This window comes from Atractosteus spatula, unplaced genomic scaffold (genome assembly GCF_055471065.1).
Source record: "Atractosteus spatula isolate fAtrSpa1 unplaced genomic scaffold, fAtrSpa1.hap1 Scaffold_27, whole genome shotgun sequence".
NCBI lineage: Eukaryota > Metazoa > Chordata > Actinopteri > Semionotiformes > Lepisosteidae > Atractosteus > Atractosteus spatula.
The window spans coordinates 148,438-174,802 of NW_028296841.1; the positions used below are offsets into that span (position 1 = coordinate 148,438).

The 26,365-nt window shown below is 57.0% G+C and overlaps 17 non-coding genes across 17 annotated transcripts; all 17 read right to left on the reverse strand.

The window, feature by feature from the left end:
• Positions 1-456: 456 nt before the first annotated feature.
• Positions 457-647, reverse strand: LOC148807753 (U2 spliceosomal RNA). The gene has a single exon (XR_016088714.1). It is a non-coding gene; the product is annotated as a U2 spliceosomal RNA (small nuclear RNA).
• A 767-nt stretch (positions 648-1,414) lies between these two features.
• Positions 1,415-1,605, reverse strand: LOC148807754 (U2 spliceosomal RNA). Its single transcript, XR_016088715.1, has one exon. It is a non-coding gene; the product is annotated as a U2 spliceosomal RNA (small nuclear RNA).
• A 785-nt stretch (positions 1,606-2,390) lies between these two features.
• LOC148807755 (U2 spliceosomal RNA) lies at positions 2,391-2,581 on the reverse strand. The gene has a single exon (XR_016088717.1). It is a non-coding gene; the product is annotated as a U2 spliceosomal RNA (small nuclear RNA).
• A 769-nt stretch (positions 2,582-3,350) lies between these two features.
• On the reverse strand, positions 3,351-3,541 carry LOC148807756 (U2 spliceosomal RNA). The gene has a single exon (XR_016088718.1). It is a non-coding gene; the product is annotated as a U2 spliceosomal RNA (small nuclear RNA).
• A 791-nt stretch (positions 3,542-4,332) lies between these two features.
• On the reverse strand, positions 4,333-4,523 carry LOC148807757 (U2 spliceosomal RNA). Its single transcript, XR_016088719.1, has one exon. It is a non-coding gene; the product is annotated as a U2 spliceosomal RNA (small nuclear RNA).
• Positions 4,524-5,318: 795 nt separating this feature from the next.
• On the reverse strand, positions 5,319-5,509 carry LOC148807758 (U2 spliceosomal RNA). The gene has a single exon (XR_016088720.1). It is a non-coding gene; the product is annotated as a U2 spliceosomal RNA (small nuclear RNA).
• A 767-nt stretch (positions 5,510-6,276) lies between these two features.
• LOC148807759 (U2 spliceosomal RNA) lies at positions 6,277-6,467 on the reverse strand. The gene has a single exon (XR_016088721.1). It is a non-coding gene; the product is annotated as a U2 spliceosomal RNA (small nuclear RNA).
• A 787-nt stretch (positions 6,468-7,254) lies between these two features.
• On the reverse strand, positions 7,255-7,445 carry LOC148807760 (U2 spliceosomal RNA). The gene has a single exon (XR_016088722.1). It is a non-coding gene; the product is annotated as a U2 spliceosomal RNA (small nuclear RNA).
• Positions 7,446-8,212: 767 nt separating this feature from the next.
• LOC148807761 (U2 spliceosomal RNA) lies at positions 8,213-8,403 on the reverse strand. The gene has a single exon (XR_016088723.1). It is a non-coding gene; the product is annotated as a U2 spliceosomal RNA (small nuclear RNA).
• A 787-nt stretch (positions 8,404-9,190) lies between these two features.
• LOC148807762 (U2 spliceosomal RNA) lies at positions 9,191-9,381 on the reverse strand. The gene has a single exon (XR_016088724.1). It is a non-coding gene; the product is annotated as a U2 spliceosomal RNA (small nuclear RNA).
• Positions 9,382-10,173: 792 nt separating this feature from the next.
• On the reverse strand, positions 10,174-10,364 carry LOC148807763 (U2 spliceosomal RNA). The gene has a single exon (XR_016088725.1). It is a non-coding gene; the product is annotated as a U2 spliceosomal RNA (small nuclear RNA).
• A 787-nt stretch (positions 10,365-11,151) lies between these two features.
• LOC148807764 (U2 spliceosomal RNA) lies at positions 11,152-11,342 on the reverse strand. The gene has a single exon (XR_016088726.1). It is a non-coding gene; the product is annotated as a U2 spliceosomal RNA (small nuclear RNA).
• A 767-nt stretch (positions 11,343-12,109) lies between these two features.
• LOC148807765 (U2 spliceosomal RNA) lies at positions 12,110-12,300 on the reverse strand. Its single transcript, XR_016088728.1, has one exon. It is a non-coding gene; the product is annotated as a U2 spliceosomal RNA (small nuclear RNA).
• Positions 12,301-13,089: 789 nt separating this feature from the next.
• Positions 13,090-13,273, reverse strand: LOC148807766 (U2 spliceosomal RNA). Its single transcript, XR_016088829.1, has one exon. It is a non-coding gene; the product is annotated as a U2 spliceosomal RNA (small nuclear RNA).
• A 5,823-nt stretch (positions 13,274-19,096) lies between these two features.
• LOC148807767 (U2 spliceosomal RNA) lies at positions 19,097-19,287 on the reverse strand. Its single transcript, XR_016088729.1, has one exon. It is a non-coding gene; the product is annotated as a U2 spliceosomal RNA (small nuclear RNA).
• Positions 19,288-20,054: 767 nt separating this feature from the next.
• On the reverse strand, positions 20,055-20,245 carry LOC148807768 (U2 spliceosomal RNA). The gene has a single exon (XR_016088730.1). It is a non-coding gene; the product is annotated as a U2 spliceosomal RNA (small nuclear RNA).
• A 785-nt stretch (positions 20,246-21,030) lies between these two features.
• On the reverse strand, positions 21,031-21,218 carry LOC148807769 (U2 spliceosomal RNA). Its single transcript, XR_016088830.1, has one exon. It is a non-coding gene; the product is annotated as a U2 spliceosomal RNA (small nuclear RNA).
• Positions 21,219-26,365: the final 5,147 nt, after the last annotated feature.

The following is a 26,365-nucleotide window of genomic DNA, read 5'->3' on the forward strand; positions in this document are numbered from 1 at the left end:
CACCTGCGGGCAGAGGCAAGGGGCAGCGCTCTCTCGGGAGGGACGGGGACACACACACACCTGCCTGCCTGCCGAAAAAAAGAAAGAAAAGGTGTATATACTAAGTTTTTTGGAGGGAAAACGGCCGGCTGTCGAAAGGGGCCCGCCTGCAAGGACGGGGACACACACACACACACACACACACACACACACACAAGCCACGCCTGCCTCCCTGGAAAAAGGAGGAAAAAACTAAGTTTTTTGGAGGGAAAACGCACGGGAGCCGAAAAGGGGGCCGGCCTGCTTGCCGAGAGAGTCGAGGCGCGGGAAAGTGCACGGAGGGAGCACGGGAACGGGGAGGGGGAGAGAGAGAGACACAGAGACACACAGATGGACGAGAGACGAGACCGGAGAGGAAGGAGCTCCGGTCCACCTCGCTTGCTTGCTAGCTACGTCTGTCTTTTCACCGCTGAGAGAAGGTAGTGCACCGTTCCCGGAGGCGCTGCAATACCGGGCCGATGCGTGGAGAGGACGGAGCAAGCTCCTGATCCAGCTCCCTGTTCCAAAAATCCGTTTAATATGTGGTCCCCCGATGGGGGACGTATCAGATATTAAACTGATAAGAACAGATACTACACTTGATCTTAGCCAAAAGGCCGAGAAGCGATGCCCGACGCCGGCCTTGGGCGGGCGCGCGGGCGTCCGGCTGGCGCGCAGCGGCGCAGGCCGACGCCTCTGGAGCCCGGTCCGCACGCGGCTGCCGGCCGCCCGGACTCCGCTCTCCCCCTCTCTTGCCTGCCTGCTTGCTCGCCTGCCTGCCCGCCAGTCCCGGGCGGGGGCCCTGCTCTTTGATCTCCTGTCAACGGCCCGACAACGACCGCAGCCGCGGGGGGCGCCAGCCGGCCGGCCTCCTTAGCTTAGGCCCCTCCCACCAGCAGCAGCCGTGCCGAGTGAGCTGCAAGCGAAAGCGGACCGTCGGCACCTGCGGGCAGAGGCAAGGGGCAGCGCTCTCTCGGGAGGGACGGGGACACACACACACCTGCCTGCCTGCCGAAAAAAAGAAAGAAAAGGTGTATATACTAAGTTTTTTGGAGGGAAAACGGCCGGCTGTCGAAAGGGGCCCGCCTGCAAGGACGGGGACACACACACACACACACACACACACACACACACAAGCCACGCCTGCCTCCCTGGAAAAAGGAGGAAAAAACTAAGTTTTTTGGAGGGAAAACGCACGGGAGCCGAAAAGGGGGCCGGCCTGCTTGCCGAGAGAGTCGAGGCGCGGGAAAGTGCACGGAGGGAGCACGGGAACGGGGAGGGGGAGAGAGAGAGACACAGAGACACACAGATGGACGAGAGACGAGACCGGAGAGGAAGGAGCTCCGGTCCACCTCGCTTGCTTGCTAGCTACGTCTGTCTTTTCACCGCTGAGAGAAGGTAGTGCACCGTTCCCGGAGGCGCTGCAATACCGGGCCGATGCGTGGAGAGGACGGAGCAAGCTCCTGATCCAGCTCCCTGTTCCAAAAATCCGTTTAATATGTGGTCCCCCGATGGGGGACGTATCAGATATTAAACTGATAAGAACAGATACTACACTTGATCTTAGCCAAAAGGCCGAGAAGCGATGCCCGACGCCGGCCTTGGGCGGGCGCGCGGGCGTCCGGCTGGCGCGCAGCGGCGCAGGCCGACGCCTCTGGAGCCCGGTCCGCACGCGGCTGCCGGCCGCCCGGACTCCGCTCTCCCCCTCTCTTGCCTGCCTGCTTGCTCGCCTGCCTGCCCGCCAGTCCCGGGCGGGGGCCCTGCTCTTTGATCTCCTGTCAACGGCCCGACAACGACCGCAGCCGCGGGGGGCGCCAGCCGGCCGGCCTCCTTAGCTTAGGCCCCTCCCACCAGCAGCAGCCGTGCCGAGTGAGCTGCAAGCGAAAGCGGACCGTCGGCACCTGCGGGCAGAGGCAAGGGGCAGCGCTCTCTCGGGAGGGACGGGGACACACACACACCTGCCTGCCTGCCGAAAAAAAGAAAGAAAAGGTGTATATACTAAGTTTTTTGGAGGGAAAACGGCCGGCTGTCGAAAGGGGCCCGCCTGCAAGGACGGGGACACACACACACACACACACACACACACACACACACACACACACACACACACAAGCCACGCCTGCCTCCCTGGAAAAAGGAGGAAAAAACTAAGTTTTTTGGAGGGAAAACGCACGGGAGCCGAAAAGGGGGCCGGCCTGCTTGCCGAGAGAGTCGAGGCGCGGGAAAGTGCACGGAGGGAGCACGGGAACGGGGAGGGGGAGAGAGAGAGACACAGAGACACACAGATGGACGAGAGACGAGACCGGAGAGGAAGGAGCTCCGGTCCACCTCGCTTGCTTGCTAGCTACGTCTGTCTTTTCACCGCTGAGAGAAGGTAGTGCACCGTTCCCGGAGGCGCTGCAATACCGGGCCGATGCGTGGAGAGGACGGAGCAAGCTCCTGATCCAGCTCCCTGTTCCAAAAATCCGTTTAATATGTGGTCCCCCGATGGGGGACGTATCAGATATTAAACTGATAAGAACAGATACTACACTTGATCTTAGCCAAAAGGCCGAGAAGCGATGCCCGACGCCGGCCTTGGGCGGGCGCGCGGGCGTCCGGCTGGCGCGCAGCGGCGCAGGCCGACGCCTCTGGAGCCCGGTCCGCACGCGGCTGCCGGCCGCCCGGACTCCGCTCTCCCCCTCTCTTGCCTGCCTGCTTGCTCGCCTGCCTGCCCGCCAGTCCCGGGCGGGGGCCCTGCTCTTTGATCTCCTGTCAACGGCCCGACAACGACCGCAGCCGCGGGGGGCGCCAGCCGGCCGGCCTCCTTAGCTTAGGCCCCTCCCACCAGCAGCAGCCGTGCCGAGTGAGCTGCAAGCGAAAGCGGACCGTCGGCACCTGCGGGCAGAGGCAAGGGGCAGCGCTCTCTCGGGAGGGACGGGGACACACACACACCTGCCTGCCTGCCGAAAAAAAGAAAGAAAAGGTGTATATACTAAGTTTTTTGGAGGGAAAACGGCCGGCTGTCGAAAGGGGCCCGCCTGCAAGGACGGGGACACACACACACACACACACACACACACACACACACAAGCCACGCCTGCCTCCCTGGAAAAAGGAGGAAAAAACTAAGTTTTTTGGAGGGAAAACGCACGGGAGCCGAAAAGGGGGCCGGCCTGCTTGCCGAGAGAGTCGAGGCGCGGGAAAGTGCACGGAGGGAGCACGGGAACGGGGAGGGGGAGAGAGAGAGACACAGAGACACACAGATGGACGAGAGACGAGACCGGAGAGGAAGGAGCTCCGGTCCACCTCGCTTGCTTGCTAGCTACGTCTGTCTTTTCACCGCTGAGAGAAGGTAGTGCACCGTTCCCGGAGGCGCTGCAATACCGGGCCGATGCGTGGAGAGGACGGAGCAAGCTCCTGATCCAGCTCCCTGTTCCAAAAATCCGTTTAATATGTGGTCCCCCGATGGGGGACGTATCAGATATTAAACTGATAAGAACAGATACTACACTTGATCTTAGCCAAAAGGCCGAGAAGCGATGCCCGACGCCGGCCTTGGGCGGGCGCGCGGGCGTCCGGCTGGCGCGCAGCGGCGCAGGCCGACGCCTCTGGAGCCCGGTCCGCACGCGGCTGCCGGCCGCCCGGACTCCGCTCTCCCCCTCTCTTGCCTGCCTGCTTGCTCGCCTGCCTGCCCGCCAGTCCCGGGCGGGGGCCCTGCTCTTTGATCTCCTGTCAACGGCCCGACAACGACCGCAGCCGCGGGGGGCGCCAGCCGGCCGGCCTCCTTAGCTTAGGCCCCTCCCACCAGCAGCAGCCGTGCCGAGTGAGCTGCAAGCGAAAGCGGACCGTCGGCACCTGCGGGCAGAGGCAAGGGGCAGCGCTCTCTCGGGAGGGACGGGGACACACACACACCTGCCTGCCTGCCGAAAAAAAGAAAGAAAAGGTGTATATACTAAGTTTTTTGGAGGGAAAACGGCCGGCTGTCGAAAGGGGCCCGCCTGCAAGGACGGGGACACACACACACACACACACACACACACACACACACACACACACACACACACACACACAAGCCACGCCTGCCTCCCTGGAAAAAGGAGGAAAAAACTAAGTTTTTTGGAGGGAAAACGCACGGGAGCCGAAAAGGGGGCCGGCCTGCTTGCCGAGAGAGTCGAGGCGCGGGAAAGTGCACGGAGGGAGCACGGGAACGGGGAGGGGGAGAGAGAGAGACACAGAGACACACAGATGGACGAGAGACGAGACCGGAGAGGAAGGAGCTCCGGTCCACCTCGCTTGCTTGCTAGCTACGTCTGTCTTTTCACCGCTGAGAGAAGGTAGTGCACCGTTCCCGGAGGCGCTGCAATACCGGGCCGATGCGTGGAGAGGACGGAGCAAGCTCCTGATCCAGCTCCCTGTTCCAAAAATCCGTTTAATATGTGGTCCCCCGATGGGGGACGTATCAGATATTAAACTGATAAGAACAGATACTACACTTGATCTTAGCCAAAAGGCCGAGAAGCGATGCCCGACGCCGGCCTTGGGCGGGCGCGCGGGCGTCCGGCTGGCGCGCAGCGGCGCAGGCCGACGCCTCTGGAGCCCGGTCCGCACGCGGCTGCCGGCCGCCCGGACTCCGCTCTCCCCCTCTCTTGCCTGCCTGCTTGCTCGCCTGCCTGCCCGCCAGTCCCGGGCGGGGGCCCTGCTCTTTGATCTCCTGTCAACGGCCCGACAACGACCGCAGCCGCGGGGGGCGCCAGCCGGCCGGCCTCCTTAGCTTAGGCCCCTCCCACCAGCAGCAGCCGTGCCGAGTGAGCTGCAAGCGAAAGCGGACCGTCGGCACCTGCGGGCAGAGGCAAGGGGCAGCGCTCTCTCGGGAGGGACGGGGACACACACACACCTGCCTGCCTGCCGAAAAAAAGAAAGAAAAGGTGTATATACTAAGTTTTTTGGAGGGAAAACGGCCGGCTGTCGAAAGGGGCCCGCCTGCAAGGACGGGGACACACACACACACACACACACACACACACACACACACACACACACACACACACACACACACAAGCCACGCCTGCCTCCCTGGAAAAAGGAGGAAAAAACTAAGTTTTTTGGAGGGAAAACGCACGGGAGCCGAAAAGGGGGCCGGCCTGCTTGCCGAGAGAGTCGAGGCGCGGGAAAGTGCACGGAGGGAGCACGGGAACGGGGAGGGGGAGAGAGAGAGACACAGAGACACACAGATGGACGAGAGACGAGACCGGAGAGGAAGGAGCTCCGGTCCACCTCGCTTGCTTGCTAGCTACGTCTGTCTTTTCACCGCTGAGAGAAGGTAGTGCACCGTTCCCGGAGGCGCTGCAATACCGGGCCGATGCGTGGAGAGGACGGAGCAAGCTCCTGATCCAGCTCCCTGTTCCAAAAATCCGTTTAATATGTGGTCCCCCGATGGGGGACGTATCAGATATTAAACTGATAAGAACAGATACTACACTTGATCTTAGCCAAAAGGCCGAGAAGCGATGCCCGACGCCGGCCTTGGGCGGGCGCGCGGGCGTCCGGCTGGCGCGCAGCGGCGCAGGCCGACGCCTCTGGAGCCCGGTCCGCACGCGGCTGCCGGCCGCCCGGACTCCGCTCTCCCCCTCTCTTGCCTGCCTGCTTGCTCGCCTGCCTGCCCGCCAGTCCCGGGCGGGGGCCCTGCTCTTTGATCTCCTGTCAACGGCCCGACAACGACCGCAGCCGCGGGGGGCGCCAGCCGGCCGGCCTCCTTAGCTTAGGCCCCTCCCACCAGCAGCAGCCGTGCCGAGTGAGCTGCAAGCGAAAGCGGACCGTCGGCACCTGCGGGCAGAGGCAAGGGGCAGCGCTCTCTCGGGAGGGACGGGGACACACACACACCTGCCTGCCTGCCGAAAAAAAGAAAGAAAAGGTGTATATACTAAGTTTTTTGGAGGGAAAACGGCCGGCTGTCGAAAGGGGCCCGCCTGCAAGGACGGGGACACACACACACACACACACACACACACACACACAAGCCACGCCTGCCTCCCTGGAAAAAGGAGGAAAAAACTAAGTTTTTTGGAGGGAAAACGCACGGGAGCCGAAAAGGGGGCCGGCCTGCTTGCCGAGAGAGTCGAGGCGCGGGAAAGTGCACGGAGGGAGCACGGGAACGGGGAGGGGGAGAGAGAGAGACACAGAGACACACAGATGGACGAGAGACGAGACCGGAGAGGAAGGAGCTCCGGTCCACCTCGCTTGCTTGCTAGCTACGTCTGTCTTTTCACCGCTGAGAGAAGGTAGTGCACCGTTCCCGGAGGCGCTGCAATACCGGGCCGATGCGTGGAGAGGACGGAGCAAGCTCCTGATCCAGCTCCCTGTTCCAAAAATCCGTTTAATATGTGGTCCCCCGATGGGGGACGTATCAGATATTAAACTGATAAGAACAGATACTACACTTGATCTTAGCCAAAAGGCCGAGAAGCGATGCCCGACGCCGGCCTTGGGCGGGCGCGCGGGCGTCCGGCTGGCGCGCAGCGGCGCAGGCCGACGCCTCTGGAGCCCGGTCCGCACGCGGCTGCCGGCCGCCCGGACTCCGCTCTCCCCCTCTCTTGCCTGCCTGCTTGCTCGCCTGCCTGCCCGCCAGTCCCGGGCGGGGGCCCTGCTCTTTGATCTCCTGTCAACGGCCCGACAACGACCGCAGCCGCGGGGGGCGCCAGCCGGCCGGCCTCCTTAGCTTAGGCCCCTCCCACCAGCAGCAGCCGTGCCGAGTGAGCTGCAAGCGAAAGCGGACCGTCGGCACCTGCGGGCAGAGGCAAGGGGCAGCGCTCTCTCGGGAGGGACGGGGACACACACACACCTGCCTGCCTGCCGAAAAAAAGAAAGAAAAGGTGTATATACTAAGTTTTTTGGAGGGAAAACGGCCGGCTGTCGAAAGGGGCCCGCCTGCAAGGACGGGGACACACACACACACACACACACACACACACACACACACACACACACACACACACAAGCCACGCCTGCCTCCCTGGAAAAAGGAGGAAAAAACTAAGTTTTTTGGAGGGAAAACGCACGGGAGCCGAAAAGGGGGCCGGCCTGCTTGCCGAGAGAGTCGAGGCGCGGGAAAGTGCACGGAGGGAGCACGGGAACGGGGAGGGGGAGAGAGAGAGACACAGAGACACACAGATGGACGAGAGACGAGACCGGAGAGGAAGGAGCTCCGGTCCACCTCGCTTGCTTGCTAGCTACGTCTGTCTTTTCACCGCTGAGAGAAGGTAGTGCACCGTTCCCGGAGGCGCTGCAATACCGGGCCGATGCGTGGAGAGGACGGAGCAAGCTCCTGATCCAGCTCCCTGTTCCAAAAATCCGTTTAATATGTGGTCCCCCGATGGGGGACGTATCAGATATTAAACTGATAAGAACAGATACTACACTTGATCTTAGCCAAAAGGCCGAGAAGCGATGCCCGACGCCGGCCTTGGGCGGGCGCGCGGGCGTCCGGCTGGCGCGCAGCGGCGCAGGCCGACGCCTCTGGAGCCCGGTCCGCACGCGGCTGCCGGCCGCCCGGACTCCGCTCTCCCCCTCTCTTGCCTGCCTGCTTGCTCGCCTGCCTGCCCGCCAGTCCCGGGCGGGGGCCCTGCTCTTTGATCTCCTGTCAACGGCCCGACAACGACCGCAGCCGCGGGGGGCGCCAGCCGGCCGGCCTCCTTAGCTTAGGCCCCTCCCACCAGCAGCAGCCGTGCCGAGTGAGCTGCAAGCGAAAGCGGACCGTCGGCACCTGCGGGCAGAGGCAAGGGGCAGCGCTCTCTCGGGAGGGACGGGGACACACACACACCTGCCTGCCTGCCGAAAAAAAGAAAGAAAAGGTGTATATACTAAGTTTTTTGGAGGGAAAACGGCCGGCTGTCGAAAGGGGCCCGCCTGCAAGGACGGGGACACACACACACACACACACACACACACACACACAAGCCACGCCTGCCTCCCTGGAAAAAGGAGGAAAAAACTAAGTTTTTTGGAGGGAAAACGCACGGGAGCCGAAAAGGGGGCCGGCCTGCTTGCCGAGAGAGTCGAGGCGCGGGAAAGTGCACGGAGGGAGCACGGGAACGGGGAGGGGGAGAGAGAGAGACACAGAGACACACAGATGGACGAGAGACGAGACCGGAGAGGAAGGAGCTCCGGTCCACCTCGCTTGCTTGCTAGCTACGTCTGTCTTTTCACCGCTGAGAGAAGGTAGTGCACCGTTCCCGGAGGCGCTGCAATACCGGGCCGATGCGTGGAGAGGACGGAGCAAGCTCCTGATCCAGCTCCCTGTTCCAAAAATCCGTTTAATATGTGGTCCCCCGATGGGGGACGTATCAGATATTAAACTGATAAGAACAGATACTACACTTGATCTTAGCCAAAAGGCCGAGAAGCGATGCCCGACGCCGGCCTTGGGCGGGCGCGCGGGCGTCCGGCTGGCGCGCAGCGGCGCAGGCCGACGCCTCTGGAGCCCGGTCCGCACGCGGCTGCCGGCCGCCCGGACTCCGCTCTCCCCCTCTCTTGCCTGCCTGCTTGCTCGCCTGCCTGCCCGCCAGTCCCGGGCGGGGGCCCTGCTCTTTGATCTCCTGTCAACGGCCCGACAACGACCGCAGCCGCGGGGGGCGCCAGCCGGCCGGCCTCCTTAGCTTAGGCCCCTCCCACCAGCAGCAGCCGTGCCGAGTGAGCTGCAAGCGAAAGCGGACCGTCGGCACCTGCGGGCAGAGGCAAGGGGCAGCGCTCTCTCGGGAGGGACGGGGACACACACACACCTGCCTGCCTGCCGAAAAAAAGAAAGAAAAGGTGTATATACTAAGTTTTTTGGAGGGAAAACGGCCGGCTGTCGAAAGGGGCCCGCCTGCAAGGACGGGGACACACACACACACACACACACACACACACACACACACACACACACACACACACAAGCCACGCCTGCCTCCCTGGAAAAAGGAGGAAAAAACTAAGTTTTTTGGAGGGAAAACGCACGGGAGCCGAAAAGGGGGCCGGCCTGCTTGCCGAGAGAGTCGAGGCGCGGGAAAGTGCACGGAGGGAGCACGGGAACGGGGAGGGGGAGAGAGAGAGACACAGAGACACACAGATGGACGAGAGACGAGACCGGAGAGGAAGGAGCTCCGGTCCACCTCGCTTGCTTGCTAGCTACGTCTGTCTTTTCACCGCTGAGAGAAGGTAGTGCACCGTTCCCGGAGGCGCTGCAATACCGGGCCGATGCGTGGAGAGGACGGAGCAAGCTCCTGATCCAGCTCCCTGTTCCAAAAATCCGTTTAATATGTGGTCCCCCGATGGGGGACGTATCAGATATTAAACTGATAAGAACAGATACTACACTTGATCTTAGCCAAAAGGCCGAGAAGCGATGCCCGACGCCGGCCTTGGGCGGGCGCGCGGGCGTCCGGCTGGCGCGCAGCGGCGCAGGCCGACGCCTCTGGAGCCCGGTCCGCACGCGGCTGCCGGCCGCCCGGACTCCGCTCTCCCCCTCTCTTGCCTGCCTGCTTGCTCGCCTGCCTGCCCGCCAGTCCCGGGCGGGGGCCCTGCTCTTTGATCTCCTGTCAACGGCCCGACAACGACCGCAGCCGCGGGGGGCGCCAGCCGGCCGGCCTCCTTAGCTTAGGCCCCTCCCACCAGCAGCAGCCGTGCCGAGTGAGCTGCAAGCGAAAGCGGACCGTCGGCACCTGCGGGCAGAGGCAAGGGGCAGCGCTCTCTCGGGAGGGACGGGGACACACACACACCTGCCTGCCTGCCGAAAAAAAGAAAGAAAAGGTGTATATACTAAGTTTTTTGGAGGGAAAACGGCCGGCTGTCGAAAGGGGCCCGCCTGCAAGGACGGGGACACACACACACACACACACACACACACACACACACACACACACACACACACACACACACAGCCACGCCTGCCTCCCTGGAAAAAGGAGGAAAAAACTAAGTTTTTTGGAGGGAAAACGCACGGGAGCCGAAAAGGGGGCCGGCCTGCTTGCCGAGAGAGTCGAGGCGCGGGAAAGTGCACGGAGGGAGCACGGGAACGGGGAGGGGGAGAGAGAGAGACACAGAGACACACAGATGGACGAGAGACGAGACCGGAGAGGAAGGAGCTCCGGTCCACCTCGCTTGCTTGCTAGCTACGTCTGTCTTTTCACCGCTGAGAGAAGGTAGTGCACCGTTCCCGGAGGCGCTGCAATACCGGGCCGATGCGTGGAGAGGACGGAGCAAGCTCCTGATCCAGCTCCCTGTTCCAAAAATCCGTTTAATATGTGGTCCCCCGATGGGGGACGTATCAGATATTAAACTGATAAGAACAGATACTACACTTGATCTTAGCCAAAAGGCCGAGAAGCGATGCCCGACGCCGGCCTTGGGCGGGCGCGCGGGCGTCCGGCTGGCGCGCAGCGGCGCAGGCCGACGCCTCTGGAGCCCGGTCCGCACGCGGCTGCCGGCCGCCCGGACTCCGCTCTCCCCCTCTCTTGCCTGCCTGCTTGCTCGCCTGCCTGCCCGCCAGTCCCGGGCGGGGGCCCTGCTCTTTGATCTCCTGTCAACGGCCCGACAACGACCGCAGCCGCGGGGGGCGCCAGCCGGCCGGCCTCCTTAGCTTAGGCCCCTCCCACCAGCAGCAGCCGTGCCGAGTGAGCTGCAAGCGAAAGCGGACCGTCGGCACCTGCGGGCAGAGGCAAGGGGCAGCGCTCTCTCGGGAGGGACGGGGACACACACACACCTGCCTGCCTGCCGAAAAAAAGAAAGAAAAGGTGTATATACTAAGTTTTTTGGAGGGAAAACGGCCGGCTGTCGAAAGGGGCCCGCCTGCAAGGACGGGGACACACACACACACACACACACACACACACACACACACACACACACACACACACAAGCCACGCCTGCCTCCCTGGAAAAAGGAGGAAAAAACTAAGTTTTTTGGAGGGAAAACGCACGGGAGCCGAAAAGGGGGCCGGCCTGCTTGCCGAGAGAGTCGAGGCGCGGGAAAGTGCACGGAGGGAGCACGGGAACGGGGAGGGGGAGAGAGAGAGACACAGAGACACACAGATGGACGAGAGACGAGACCGGAGAGGAAGGAGCTCCGGTCCACCTCGCTTGCTTGCTAGCTACGTCTGTCTTTTCACCGCTGAGAGAAGGTAGTGCACCGTTCCCGGAGGCGCTGCAATACCGGGCCGATGCGTGGAGAGGACGGAGCAAGCTCCTGATCCAGCTCCCTGTTCCAAAAATCCGTTTAATATGTGGTCCCCCGATGGGGGACGTATCAGATATTAAACTGATAAGAACAGATACTACACTTGATCTTAGCCAAAAGGCCGAGAAGCGATGCCCGACGCCGGCCTTGGGCGGGCGCGCGGGCGTCCGGCTGGCGCGCAGCGGCGCAGGCCGACGCCTCTGGAGCCCGGTCCGCACGCGGCTGCCGGCCGCCCGGACTCCGCTCTCCCCCTCTCTTGCCTGCCTGCTTGCTCGCCTGCCTGCCCGCCAGTCCCGGGCGGGGGCCCTGCTCTTTGATCTCCTGTCAACGGCCCGACAACGACCGCAGCCGCGGGGGGCGCCAGCCGGCCGGCCTCCTTAGCTTAGGCCCCTCCCACCAGCAGCAGCCGTGCCGAGTGAGCTGCAAGCGAAAGCGGACCGTCGGCACCTGCGGGCAGAGGCAAGGGGCAGCGCTCTCTCGGGAGGGACGGGGACACACACACACCTGCCTGCCTGCCGAAAAAAAGAAAGAAAAGGTGTATATACTAAGTTTTTTGGAGGGAAAACGGCCGGCTGTCGAAAGGGGCCCGCCTGCAAGGACGGGGACACACACACACACACACACACACACACACACACAAGCCACGCCTGCCTCCCTGGAAAAAGGAGGAAAAAACTAAGTTTTTTGGAGGGAAAACGCACGGGAGCCGAAAAGGGGGCCGGCCTGCTTGCCGAGAGAGTCGAGGCGCGGGAAAGTGCACGGAGGGAGCACGGGAACGGGGAGGGGGAGAGAGAGAGACACAGAGACACACAGATGGACGAGAGACGAGACCGGAGAGGAAGGAGCTCCGGTCCACCTCGCTTGCTTGCTAGCTACGTCTGTCTTTTCACCGCTGAGAGAAGGTAGTGCACCGTTCCCGGAGGCGCTGCAATACCGGGCCGATGCGTGGAGAGGACGGAGCAAGCTCCTGATCCAGCTCCCTGTTCCAAAAATCCGTTTAATATGTGGTCCCCCGATGGGGGACGTATCAGATATTAAACTGATAAGAACAGATACTACACTTGATCTTAGCCAAAAGGCCGAGAAGCGATGCCCGACGCCGGCCTTGGGCGGGCGCGCGGGCGTCCGGCTGGCGCGCAGCGGCGCAGGCCGACGCCTCTGGAGCCCGGTCCGCACGCGGCTGCCGGCCGCCCGGACTCCGCTCTCCCCCTCTCTTGCCTGCCTGCTTGCTCGCCTGCCTGCCCGCCAGTCCCGGGCGGGGGCCCTGCTCTTTGATCTCCTGTCAACGGCCCGACAACGACCGCAGCCGCGGGGGGCGCCAGCCGGCCGGCCTCCTTAGCTTAGGCCCCTCCCACCAGCAGCAGCCGTGCCGAGTGAGCTGCAAGCGAAAGCGGACCGTCGGCACCTGCGGGCAGAGGCAAGGGGCAGCGCTCTCTCGGGAGGGACGGGGACACACACACACCTGCCTGCCTGCCGAAAAAAAGAAAGAAAAGGTGTATATACTAAGTTTTTTGGAGGGAAAACGGCCGGCTGTCGAAAGGGGCCCGCCTGCAAGGACGGGGACACACACACACACACACACACACACACACACACACACACACACACACACACACACAAGCCACGCCTGCCTCCCTGGAAAAAGGAGGAAAAAACTAAGTTTTTTGGAGGGAAAACGCACGGGAGCCGAAAAGGGGGCCGGCCTGCTTGCCGAGAGAGTCGAGGCGCGGGAAAGTGCACGGAGGGAGCACGGGAACGGGGAGGGGGAGAGAGAGAGACACAGAGACACACAGATGGACGAGAGACGAGACCGGAGAGGAAGGAGCTCCGGTCCACCTCGCTTGCTTGCTAGCTACGTCTGTCTTTTCACCGCTGAGAGAAGGTAGTGCACCGTTCCCGGAGGCGCTGCAATACCGGGCCGATGCGTGGAGAGGACGGAGCAAGCTCCTGATCCAGCTCCCTGTTCCAAAAATCCGTTTAATATGTGGTCCCCCGATGGGGGACGTATCAGATATTAAACTGATAAGAACAGATTTTTTTTTTTTTTACATTTATTATAACAATACAAGACAAAATCACAGAACATAAATCACAATCCACCAACGGCAAAACTTATTCCATTAGTCCAACAGCGGTTTCCATTTTTCTTTTGCTGCGTGAAAACCCCACCTACGCACCTCTACTGACAACATCTTATGCAGCTCAAAACGAACCCTCCCACATATTGCCCCAGCCCCTTCCACATGACCATGTTTGACCAGATTGTTTCTCGATCCCCATAACACAAATTTTACTATACTGATTAAAAACCAGATTACAAGGTCACGTCTCACAGATCTTGAAGACCTGCTCCACCGTCTCAGGATTTTATCTCCAGATAGAACAAACCCCGGTTCCAATTTATCAAAAAGGTCCGACATCTGCCCCCACACTGCTTTTGCAATCCTGCAACCCCAGAACACATGAGTGATTGACTCCACCTCTGCACATTGCGGTCTTGGGCAAGTCGCTGAACGAGCCAGCTTATGTCTGTGCATCACCTCCCTTACTGGCAGACGTCCCCACACACACATCCAATTTAAATCTTTGAGCCTGTTATCCAGGCTCTTAGGTTGCACCCTTTTCCATACATCAGTGGGAACCACAACATTGGATCCCTTTTCACTGCTCTTAGCTGTCTTATATAAGAGCCTGTGGGAGATAATCACTGGCCTGTCCGCATCTTTTGCGTACTTCCTTAACCATACGGCCGCATGTTCGTAGAACCATGGTAGGATTTCAGCCTTGGGAACGTCATTCCTCCACACTTCTGAAGGCCTGACGACCCAGGCGAACCAGAGCCGAACAAAGAACTGATGTTTGTATAAGATCTTGTCATCTACCGCTTTACACAGATCGGCCACAAATATGGCGTCTAGTTTAATGGGTAAATCTGGGACTTCTCTGCCTCCCTCACTGATGTCCCTGTACATATCTAGACGCTTCACATACTCATAACCACCCCCCCATACAAAATCAAAAACCATCTTAGTTAAGGAGCGTCTGAAACAAGCAGGCATAGGAAAGACCTTTGCAATGTGCACGAGACTTGGTAAGATGTCACCTTTGAGAACCAAAACCTTCCCTGAATAGGACAGTGATCTTTTTTTCCATAGGCCGAGTTTGCTACTCACCTGGGATAACCGAGTCTCCCAATTCCTTCTTCCAGCCCCTTCCCTATCAAAACACACCCCTAGTATCTTCAAGGAATTCATTTCTAGAGACAGACCTCCTACCACCTCATCCCTGTTACTCCATGGGCCGAAATACTGCACACTGCTCTTATTTCTGTTCAGTCTTGCACCTGTGCATTGGTTAAAGACTTCTATCAGCTCCAGTGCGACTAAAAGGCTTCTGTCTGAGCTCAAAGTTAGGACAACATCATCCGCGTAGGCCAACACTTTAGTTTGGAGGCCTCCGCTTCCCGGGATCACTATACCCTCAACCCTTCTATCTCGTCTTATCATCTCCAGTAGTGGCTCTACGTAGACCACATATAAGATTGGGGACAAAGGACAGCCTTGTCTGACACCCTTGCTTACATCAAAGGGTTCACTCATAAAGCCATTTATGTTGACTCTGGTGGAAGCACCTCCATACAGGGCCTTCAGCCAAGAGATGAAACTGCTGCTGACTCCATAACGATCTAACACATCCCATAAGCATTGATGATCCACCCTATCGAATGCCTTTTCTTGGTCAAGACTGGCTATCAACAGACACTGATGTCTGTCTTCTGCCCAAGCAATAGTATCTCTGAGCAGGCCAAGGTTCCAGTGTAGGGACCTACCCGCCACGCCACAGGTCTGATCCGGCTGTATTACTGATGGCAGGACTTTCTTTAACCTATCACACAATATTTTTGCCAAAATTTTGTATTCGACACACAATAATTGGATAGGCCTCCAATTTTCTAGCCTCTTAGGATCCCCTTTCTTAAATAACAGAGACAAAACTCCCTGTGCCATTGTGTCTCCCAAATCTCCACCATCTAGAATTGCTTGAAAGACTTCAAGCAGCGATGAGCCTATCAAATCCCAGAAAGTCAGGTAAAATTCTACCGGGATGCCATCAACCCCCGGAACTTTCCCAGTTTTCATTCTCCGAGTCGCCCCCTCAGCTTCGGCTAGCTCAATGCGTGTCGCTAAAGCCCTATTTTCCTCCGCACTGACCTTCTTCTCAATGTGCTCCAAACCACCAACCCCCTTTACTGACTCCCCCTCCCTCTTATTAAAGTAAGTAGTAAAGTACTTTACGGCTTCATCCAACATTCCATGCGGAGTACTTACCACCTCCCCCTCTGCAGTAAACAAACTCCCGAATGCTCTTTTAACCCGCTTGGCTTTAACTGATTTAAAAAGCAGACCTGAGACCTCTTCTTGTCCATCCAGAAAGCCGATGCCAGCTCTAATTAAAAGCTCTCTGGGTTGTCTAAGGTAAAGTTCTCTAAGTCGCGCCTTCAGCTCCTGGGCTTTCGAGAAATTAAAATCTACACCTTTGTTTGTCTCCTCATACATGTTTTCCAACTCTTTTTGAAGCCTTCTCACTTCAAAGTTCTTTCTTTGGTTTCGGCGCTTACAATACCGAATTGAGATTTGCTTCACCTGCCACTTAACATACTCCCACCATTGAATTAATGACGGCCACTCTTGTTTCTGTCCTAGCCAAAAGGACCATTTGTCTCTAATTAGCTCCTTGTAACCGTCCTCACTCAGCACGGCTGTGTTTAATTTCCAGTAACCTGGACCAAACTTAACCCCCACACCTTCCACCTCCACCACCAGCAGTTCGTGATCGGAAAAATAAAAGGGTATGACCGAGGCTTTAGCAATCGCCAACCCTCGAGACAAGAACACGTAATCCAATCTTTTGGCGGCCCCTGCTGCATTCCTCCAAGTAACTGGGGGAATCAACCCTACTGCTGCGGGCCCTTTAAAACTAAAACTATCAAAAAGGTCAAAATCCCTCAACAATTTGTTAATTTCTAGGGATCCTGCTGTTCTTTTAATTAGATCTTCATTAAAATCACCGGCAATCACTAGTTTTCTATTAGTCACACACCAGGGGACTAAGTCTGCAAAGAAACCCCCCCTTGATGTCCTATCCGCCGGTGCATAAACGACTATAAATCTCATTTTTGTGTTTAAGTATACCCCATCCACCACAAGAATTCTCCCTGGCCGCACAAAGTAAGTTTCTGTAACATCAATGCGGTTATTCCCAAATAATATACCAACCCCAGAAGAGTGTACTCCCCCCACACACCAAAAGGACTTCCCCGATTCCCAATCTTTAGAGAACCGCTTCACATCTGTATCACCACCCAAATGCACTTCCTGTAAAAAACATATATCAAACTTATTTTCACGCAAAATTTTAAACACAGCAATCCTTTTCGACCTATTTTTCAATCCCCTAACATTTACAGTTAGGATTTTGAAGGTCATCTCGACCTCCCATCATCTCTCCCCCCAGGATCCACATCTGGTTCTGCAGAGCTGTCCGTCTCCGAAGAACTTGTGTCACTTGTCCTATAAGGGGTTGAGCCTTCCTCCTCAGAAGTGGACTGCACCACGCTCGGAGCCACCGAAACGCAGCGCAGGTAAGGCGACTCCGGTACTCTTTCTCTTGACAGGTGCCCCTTCTGACCCCAATGCGACACTGCAGCCTCCTCCCGCTCAGGGGAGGACTCCATCACCATGCCTTCCTCTACACCCTCCTCTGCGTGAACGTCCTCCTTGGCCTTCTTCTCCTCCCCCGCAGGCAGCTCTTCTTCGGAATCCTCCCTTGGCCTTTTCTGGACTGCCACATTCCCCTCCAGGTCGAAGTCACCCAGGTCCATCGCCAGGTCATCTTGCGGCAGGTGCTCGAACAGGTCCACGGCTCTAGCCACCTGACCAGCAGGTAAGCTACCGCTGCTGTCCAAACCGGTGTCTGATGCTTCACTCACATCCACCTCTGCTCTCTCTTCACCCTCGATCTCTTTGCCGTCACCTGTTTCGACGTTTTCATTCCTGTTCCCCTCTGTCTTCTCAGTTCCTTTGCCTTCCTCTCTTCTTTCGTCTTCCTCATCTCCTTCTTGCTCCGAGTCAGATTCCACCGGTGCGGCATCTGGGAAGCCTCTCTCTTGTTCCCTGGCCATCTCCGGGTCTCTCCATACGCATTCTCTGTACAGATGGTTTGTATCCCCACACAGAGAGCAAGTTTTCTGGAAACATCTCCCTTTAGTGTGGTCCCGTGCTCCACACCTCGAACAGGAGGTGGCAGTGCAGTCTTTGTCCATGTGGCCGAAGGAACAACACTTTCTGCAGTAGGACGGCTGGTTCTGATAATAAATGTAGCCTTTGCTTTGACCCAGGAAGAAGGCCGACGGGGGGTGCGAAAACCCGTCCGCGCGCCCAACATTCCGCCTGAGGCGCACCTGGTATCTGCGCCTCCCATTCCAGACCCGGAATCTGTCACCAATTATCTGGGGACCTGCCAGGACATCCACATGCATCCACAGGTAAGCAGTAATAATGTCGTCCTCAATGAAGGGGTCATGCATGTTTACAATTATAAATCGCACATCGTCCTGAGCCAGACCCAAAACGTCAAAGTCCCGTAACAGTTCGTCATTCACCATCTCCTCACACATCCCAGAGACTCTCTTGTAAATCTGGTCGCTGTTAAAGGTAGCATCAAAAAAGCCAAAAGGCCTGTTTCCTTGCAGACATTTCACTTCACTCGGTAAAACTTTCAAAATTCCAAACAAAATTTTGCATTCAAACTCATATCTACCCATCATTTCTTTCTCTCTCACCCATTTAAAGCGCAAGGTCCATTTCAGCCGAGGAGCCTGGCTGGCCCACCCGGGGGGGGCCTGGCCCTCGGCCATTGCGGGAAAACAGCCTTCCGACGCTCTTCGCAAAGGTCTTCAAAGTATCCTCCTTGCAAAAAAAAGGCAACTCTCCGGAAAACAGGAACCAGCAACACGAAAATTCCCTCTGGATCCAAACGTCTGCAGGCACTGGTAGCAGTCCAACGATCTCTCCCCTGGTCTTGGCCAAAAGGCCGAGAAGCGATGCCCGACGCCGGCCTTGGGCGGGCGCGCGGGCGTCCGGCTGGCGCGCAGCGGCGCAGGCCGACGCCTCTGGAGCCCGGTCCGCACGCGGCTGCCGGCCGCCCGGACTCCGCTCTCCCCCTCTCTTGCCTGCCTGCTTGCTCGCCTGCCTGCCCGCCAGTCCCGGGCGGGGGCCCTGCTCTTTGATCTCCTGTCAACGGCCCGACAACGACCGCAGCCGCGGGGGGCGCCAGCCGGCCGGCCTCCTTAGCTTAGGCCCCTCCCACCAGCAGCAGCCGTGCCGAGTGAGCTGCAAGCGAAAGCGGACCGTCGGCACCTGCGGGCAGAGGCAAGGGGCAGCGCTCTCTCGGGAGGGACGGGGACACACACACACCTGCCTGCCTGCCGAAAAAAAGAAAGAAAAGGTGTATATACTAAGTTTTTTGGAGGGAAAACGGCCGGCTGTCGAAAGGGGCCCGCCTGCAAGGACGGGGACACACACACACACACACACACACACACACACACACACACACACACACACAAGCCACGCCTGCCTCCCTGGAAAAAGGAGGAAAAAACTAAGTTTTTTGGAGGGAAAACGCACGGGAGCCGAAAAGGGGGCCGGCCTGCTTGCCGAGAGAGTCGAGGCGCGGGAAAGTGCACGGAGGGAGCACGGGAACGGGGAGGGGGAGAGAGAGAGACACAGAGACACACAGATGGACGAGAGACGAGACCGGAGAGGAAGGAGCTCCGGTCCACCTCGCTTGCTTGCTAGCTACGTCTGTCTTTTCACCGCTGAGAGAAGGTAGTGCACCGTTCCCGGAGGCGCTGCAATACCGGGCCGATGCGTGGAGAGGACGGAGCAAGCTCCTGATCCAGCTCCCTGTTCCAAAAATCCGTTTAATATGTGGTCCCCCGATGGGGGACGTATCAGATATTAAACTGATAAGAACAGATACTACACTTGATCTTAGCCAAAAGGCCGAGAAGCGATGCCCGACGCCGGCCTTGGGCGGGCGCGCGGGCGTCCGGCTGGCGCGCAGCGGCGCAGGCCGACGCCTCTGGAGCCCGGTCCGCACGCGGCTGCCGGCCGCCCGGACTCCGCTCTCCCCCTCTCTTGCCTGCCTGCTTGCTCGCCTGCCTGCCCGCCAGTCCCGGGCGGGGGCCCTGCTCTTTGATCTCCTGTCAACGGCCCGACAACGACCGCAGCCGCGGGGGGCGCCAGCCGGCCGGCCTCCTTAGCTTAGGCCCCTCCCACCAGCAGCAGCCGTGCCGAGTGAGCTGCAAGCGAAAGCGGACCGTCGGCACCTGCGGGCAGAGGCAAGGGGCAGCGCTCTCTCGGGAGGGACGGGGACACACACACACCTGCCTGCCTGCCGAAAAAAAGAAAGAAAAGGTGTATATACTAAGTTTTTTGGAGGGAAAACGGCCGGCTGTCGAAAGGGGCCCGCCTGCAAGGACGGGGACACACACACACACACACACACACACACACACACAAGCCACGCCTGCCTCCCTGGAAAAAGGAGGAAAAAACTAAGTTTTTTGGAGGGAAAACGCACGGGAGCCGAAAAGGGGGCCGGCCTGCTTGCCGAGAGAGTCGAGGCGCGGGAAAGTGCACGGAGGGAGCACGGGAACGGGGAGGGGGAGAGAGAGAGACACAGAGACACACAGATGGACGAGAGACGAGACCGGAGAGGAAGGAGCTCCGGTCCACCTCGCTTGCTTGCTAGCTACGTCTGTCTTTTCACCGCTGAGAGAAGGTAGTGCACCGTTCCCGGAGGCGCTGCAATACCGGGCCGATGCGTGGAGAGGACGGAGCAAGCTCCTGATCCAGCTCCCTGTTCCAAAAATCCGTTTAATATGTGGTCCCCCGATGGGGGACGTATCAGATATTAAACTGATAAGAACAGATACTACACTTGATCTTAGCCAAAAGGCCGAGAAGCGATGCCCGACGCCGGCCTTGGGCGGGCGCGCGGGCGTCCGGCTGGCGCGCAGCGGCGCAGGCCGACGCCTCTGGAGCCCGGTCCGCACGCGGCTGCCGGCCGCCCGGACTCCGCTCTCCCCCTCTCTTGCCTGCCTGCTTGCTCGCCTGCCTGCCCGCCAGTCCCGGGCGGGGGCCCTGCTCTTTGATCTCCTGTCAACGGCCCGACAACGACCGCAGCCGCGGGGGGCGCCAGCCGGCCGGCCTCCTTAGCTTAGGCCCCTCCCACCAGCAGCAGCCGTGCCGAGTGAGCTGCAAGCGAAAGCGGACCGTCGGCACCTGCGGGCAGAGGCAAGGGGCAGCGCTCTCTCGGGAGGGACGGGGACACACACACACCTGCCTGCCTGCCGAAAAAAAGAAAGAAAAGGTGTATATACTAAGTTTTTTGGAGGGAAAACGGCCGGCTGTCGAAAGGGGCCCGCCTGCAAGGACGGGGACACACACACACACACACACACACACACACACACACACACACACACACACACAAGCCACGCCTGCCTCCCTGGAAAAAGGAGGAAAAAACTAAGTTTTTTGGAGGGAAAACGCACGGGAGCCGAAAAGGGGGCCGGCCTGCTTGCCGAGAGAGTCGAGGCGCGGGAAAGTGCACGGAGGGAGCACGGGAACGGGGAGGGGGAGAGAGAGAGACACAGAGACACACAGATGGACGAGAGACGAGACCGGAGAGGAAGGAGCTCCGGTCCACCTCGCTTGCTTGCTAGCTACGTCTGTCTTTTCACCGCTGAGAGAAGGTAGTGCACCGTTCCCGGAGGCGCTGCAATACCGGGCCGATGCGTGGAGAGGACGGAGCAAGCTCCTGATCCAGCTCCCTGTTCCAAAAATCCGTTTAATATGTGGTCCCCCGATGGGGGACGTATCAGATATTAAACTGATAAGAACAGATTTTTTTTTTTTTTTTTTACATTTATTATAACAATACAAGACAAAATCACAGAACATAAATCACAATCCACCAACGGCAAAACTTATTCCATTAGTCCAACAGCGGTTTCCATTTTTCTTTTGCTGCGTGAAAACCCCACCTACGCACCTCTACTGACAACATCTTATGCAGCTCAAAACGAACCCTCCCACATATTGCCCCAGCCCCTTCCACATGACCATGTTTGACCAGATTGTTTCTCGATCCCCATAACACAAATTTTACTATACTGATTAAAAACCAGATTACAAGGTCACGTCTCACAGATCTTGAAGACCTGCTCCACCGTCTCAGGATTTTATCTCCAGATAGAACAAACCCCGGTTCCAATTTATCAAAAAGGTCCGACATCTGCCCCCACACTGCTTTTGCAATCCTGCAACCCCAGAACACATGAGTGATTGACTCCACCTCTGCACATTGCGGTCTTGGGCAAGTCGCTGAACGAGCCAGCTTATGTCTGTGCATCACCTCCCTTACTGGCAGACGTCCCCACACACACATCCAATTTAAATCTTTGAGCCTGTTATCCAGGCTCTTAGGTTGCACCCTTTTCCATACATCAGTGGGAACCACAACATTGGATCCCTTTTCACTGCTCTTAGCTGTCTTATATAAGAGCCTGTGGGAGATAATCACTGGCCTGTCCGCATCTTTTGCGTACTTCCTTAACCATACGGCCGCATGTTCGTAGAACCATGGTAGGATTTCAGCCTTGGGAACGTCATTCCTCCACACTTCTGAAGGCCTGACGACCCAGGCGAACCAGAGCCGAACAAAGAACTGATGTTTGTATAAGATCTTGTCATCTACCGCTTTACACAGATCGGCCACAAATATGGCGTCTAGTTTAATGGGTAAATCTGGGACTTCTCTGCCTCCCTCACTGATGTCCCTGTACATATCTAGACGCTTCACATACTCATAACCACCCCCCCATACAAAATCAAAAACCATCTTAGTTAAGGAGCGTCTGAAACAAGCAGGCATAGGAAAGACCTTTGCAATGTGCACGAGACTTGGTAAGATGTCACCTTTGAGAACCAAAACCTTCCCTGAATAGGACAGTGATCTTTTTTTCCATAGGCCGAGTTTGCTACTCACCTGGGATAACCGAGTCTCCCAATTCCTTCTTCCAGCCCCTTCCCTATCAAAACACACCCCTAGTATCTTCAAGGAATTCATTTCTAGAGACAGACCTCCTACCACCTCATCCCTGTTACTCCATGGGCCGAAATACTGCACACTGCTCTTATTTCTGTTCAGTCTTGCACCTGTGCATTGGTTAAAGACTTCTATCAGCTCCAGTGCGACTAAAAGGCTTCTGTCTGAGCTCAAAGTTAGGACAACATCATCCGCGTAGGCCAACACTTTAGTTTGGAGGCCTCCGCTTCCCGGGATCACTATACCCTCAACCCTTCTATCTCGTCTTATCATCTCCAGTAGTGGCTCTACGTAGACCACATATAAGATTGGGGACAAAGGACAGCCTTGTCTGACACCCTTGCTTACATCAAAGGGTTCACTCATAAAGCCATTTATGTTGACTCTGGTGGAAGCACCTCCATACAGGGCCTTCAGCCAAGAGATGAAACTGCTGCTGACTCCATAACGATCTAACACATCCCATAAGCATTGATGATCCACCCTATCGAATGCCTTTTCTTGGTCAAGACTGGCTATCAACAGACACTGATGTCTGTCTTCTGCCCAAGCAATAGTATCTCTGAGCAGGCCAAGGTTCCAGTGTAGGGACCTACCCGCCACGCCACAGGTCTGATCCGGCTGTATTACTGATGGCAGGACTTTCTTTAACCTATCACACAATATTTTTGCCAAAATTTTGTATTCGACACACAATAATTGGATAGGCCTCCAATTTTCTAGCCTCTTAGGATCCCCTTTCTTAAATAACAGAGACAAAACTCCCTGTGCCATTGTGTCTCCCAAATCTCCACCATCTAGAATTGCTTGAAAGACTTCAAGCAGCGATGAGCCTATCAAATCCCAGAAAGTCAGGTAAAATTCTACCGGGATGCCATCAACCCCCGGAACTTTCCCAGTTTTCATTCTCCGAGTCGCCCCCTCAGCTTCGGCTAGCTCAATGCGTGTCGCTAAAGCCCTATTTTCCTCCGCACTGACCTTCTTCTCAATGTGCTCCAAACCACCAACCCCCTTTACTGACTCCCCCTCCCTCTTATTAAAGTAAGTAGTAAAGTACTTTACGGCTTCATCCAACATTCCATGCGGAGTACTTACCACCTCCCCCTCTGCAGTAAACAAACTCCCGAATGCTCTTTTAACCCGCTTGGCTTTAACTGATTTAAAAAGCAGACCTGAGACCTCTTCTTGTCCATCCAGAAAGCCGATGCCAGCTCTAATTAAAAGCTCTCTGGGTTGTCTAAGGTAAAGTTCTCTAAGTCGCGCCTTCAGCTCCTGGGCTTTCGAGAAATTAAAATCTACACCTTTGTTTGTCTCCTCATACATGTTTTCCAACTCTTTTTGAAGCCTTCTCACTTCAAAGTTCTTTCTTTGGTTTCGGCGCTTACAATACCGAATTGAGATTTGCTTCACCTGCCACTTAACATACTCCCACCATTGAATTAATGACGGCCACTCTTGTTTCTGTCCTAGCCAAAAGGACCATTTGTCTCTAATTAGCTCCTTGTAACCGTCCTCACTCAGCACGGCTGTGTTTAATTTCCAGTAACCTGGACCAAACTTAACCCCCACACCTTCCACCTCCACCACCAGCAGTTCGTGATCGGAAAAATAAAAGGGTATGACCGAGGCTTTAGCAATCGCCAACCCTCGAGACAAGAACACGTAATCCAATCTTTTGGCGGCCCCTGCTGCATTCCTCCAAGTAACTGGGGGAATCAACCCTACTGCTGCGGGCCCTTTAAAACTAAAACTATCAAAAAGGTCAAAATCCCTCAACAATTTGTTAATTTCTAGGGATCCTGCTGTTCTTTTAATTAGATCTTCATTAAAATCACCGGCAATCACTAGTTTTCTATTAGTCACACACCAGGGGACTAAGTCTGCAAAGAAACCCCCCCTTGATGTCCTATCCGCCGGTGCATAAACGACTATAAATCTCATTTTTGTGTTTAAGTATACCCCATCCACCACAAGAATTCTCCCTGGCCGCACAAAGTAAGTTTCTGTAACATCAATGCGGTTATTCCCAAATAATATACCAACCCCAGAAGAGTGTACTCCCCCCACACACCAAAAGGACTTCCCCGATTCCCAATCTTTAGAGAACCGCTTCACATCTGTATCACCACCCAAATGCACTTCCTGTAAAAAACATATATCAAACTTATTTTCACGCAAAATTTTAAACACAGCAATCCTTTTCGACCTATTTTTCAATCCCCTAACATTTACAGTTAGGATTTTGAAGGTCATCTCGACCTCCCATCATCTCTCCCCCCAGGATCCACATCTGGTTCTGCAGAGCTGTCCGTCTCCGAAGAACTTGTGTCACTTGTCCTATAAGGGGTTGAGCCTTCCTCCTCAGAAGTGGACTGCACCACGCTCGGAGCCACCGAAACGCAGCGCAGGTAAGGCGACTCCGGTACTCTTTCTCTTGACAGGTGCCCCTTCTGACCCCAATGCGACACTGCAGCCTCCTCCCGCTCAGGGGAGGACTCCATCACCATGCCTTCCTCTACACCCTCCTCTGCGTGAACGTCCTCCTTGGCCTTCTTCTCCTCCCCCGCAGGCAGCTCTTCTTCGGAATCCTCCCTTGGCCTTTTCTGGACTGCCACATTCCCCTCCAGGTCGAAGTCACCCAGGTCCATCGCCAGGTCATCTTGCGGCAGGTGCTCGAACAGGTCCACGGCTCTAGCCACCTGACCAGCAGGTAAGCTACCGCTGCTGTCCAAACCGGTGTCTGATGCTTCACTCACATCCACCTCTGCTCTCTCTTCACCCTCGATCTCTTTGCCGTCACCTGTTTCGACGTTTTCATTCCTGTTCCCCTCTGTCTTCTCAGTTCCTTTGCCTTCCTCTCTTCTTTCGTCTTCCTCATCTCCTTCTTGCTCCGAGTCAGATTCCACCGGTGCGGCATCTGGGAAGCCTCTCTCTTGTTCCCTGGCCATCTCCGGGTCTCTCCATACGCATTCTCTATACAGATGGTTTGTATCCCCACACAGAGAGCAAGTTTTCTGGAAACATCTCCCTTTAGTGTGGTCCCGTGCTCCACACCTCGAACAGGAGGTGGCAGTGCAGTCTTTGTCCATGTGGCCGAAGGAACAACACTTCCTGCAGTAGGACGGCTGGTTCTGATAATAAATGTAACCTTTGCTTTGACCCAGGAAGAAAGCCGACGGGGGGTGTGAGAACCCGTCCGCGCGCCCAACATTCCGCCTGAGCCGCACCTGGTATCTGCGCCTCCCGTTCCAGACCCGGAATCTGTCACCAATTATCTGGGGGCCTGCCAGGACATCCACATGCATCCACAGGTAAGCAGTGATAATGTCATCCTCAATGAAGGGGTCATGCATAGTTACGATTATAAATCGCACATCATCCTGAGCCAGACCCAAAATCTCAAAGTCCCGTAACAGTTCATCATTCACCATTTCCTCACACATCCCAGAGACTCTCTTATAAATCTGATCATTATTAAAGGTCACATCAAAAAAGCCAAAAGGCCTGTTTCCTTGCAAACACTTCACTTCAATAGGTATCGCTTTCAGAATTCCAAACAAAATCTTGCATTCAAACTCATATCTACCCATCATTTCTTTCTCTCTCACCCATTTAAAACGCAAGGTCCATTTCAGCCGAGGAGCCTGGCTGGCCCACCCGGGGGGGGCCTGGCCCTCGGCCATTGCGAGAAAACAGCCTTCCGACACTCTTCTCAAAGGTCTTCAAAAGTATCCTCCTTGCAAGAAAAAGCAACTCTCCGGAAAACAGGAACCAGCAACACGAAAATTCCCTCTGGATCCAAAAGTCTGCAGGCACTGGTAGCGGTCCAACGATCTCTCCCCTGGTCTTGGCCAAAAGGCCGAGAAGCGATGCCCGACGCCGGCCTTGGGCGGGCGCGCGGGCGTCCGGCTGGCGCGCAGCGGCGCAGGCCGACGCCTCTGGAGCCCGGTCCGCACGCGGCTGCCGGCCGCCCGGACT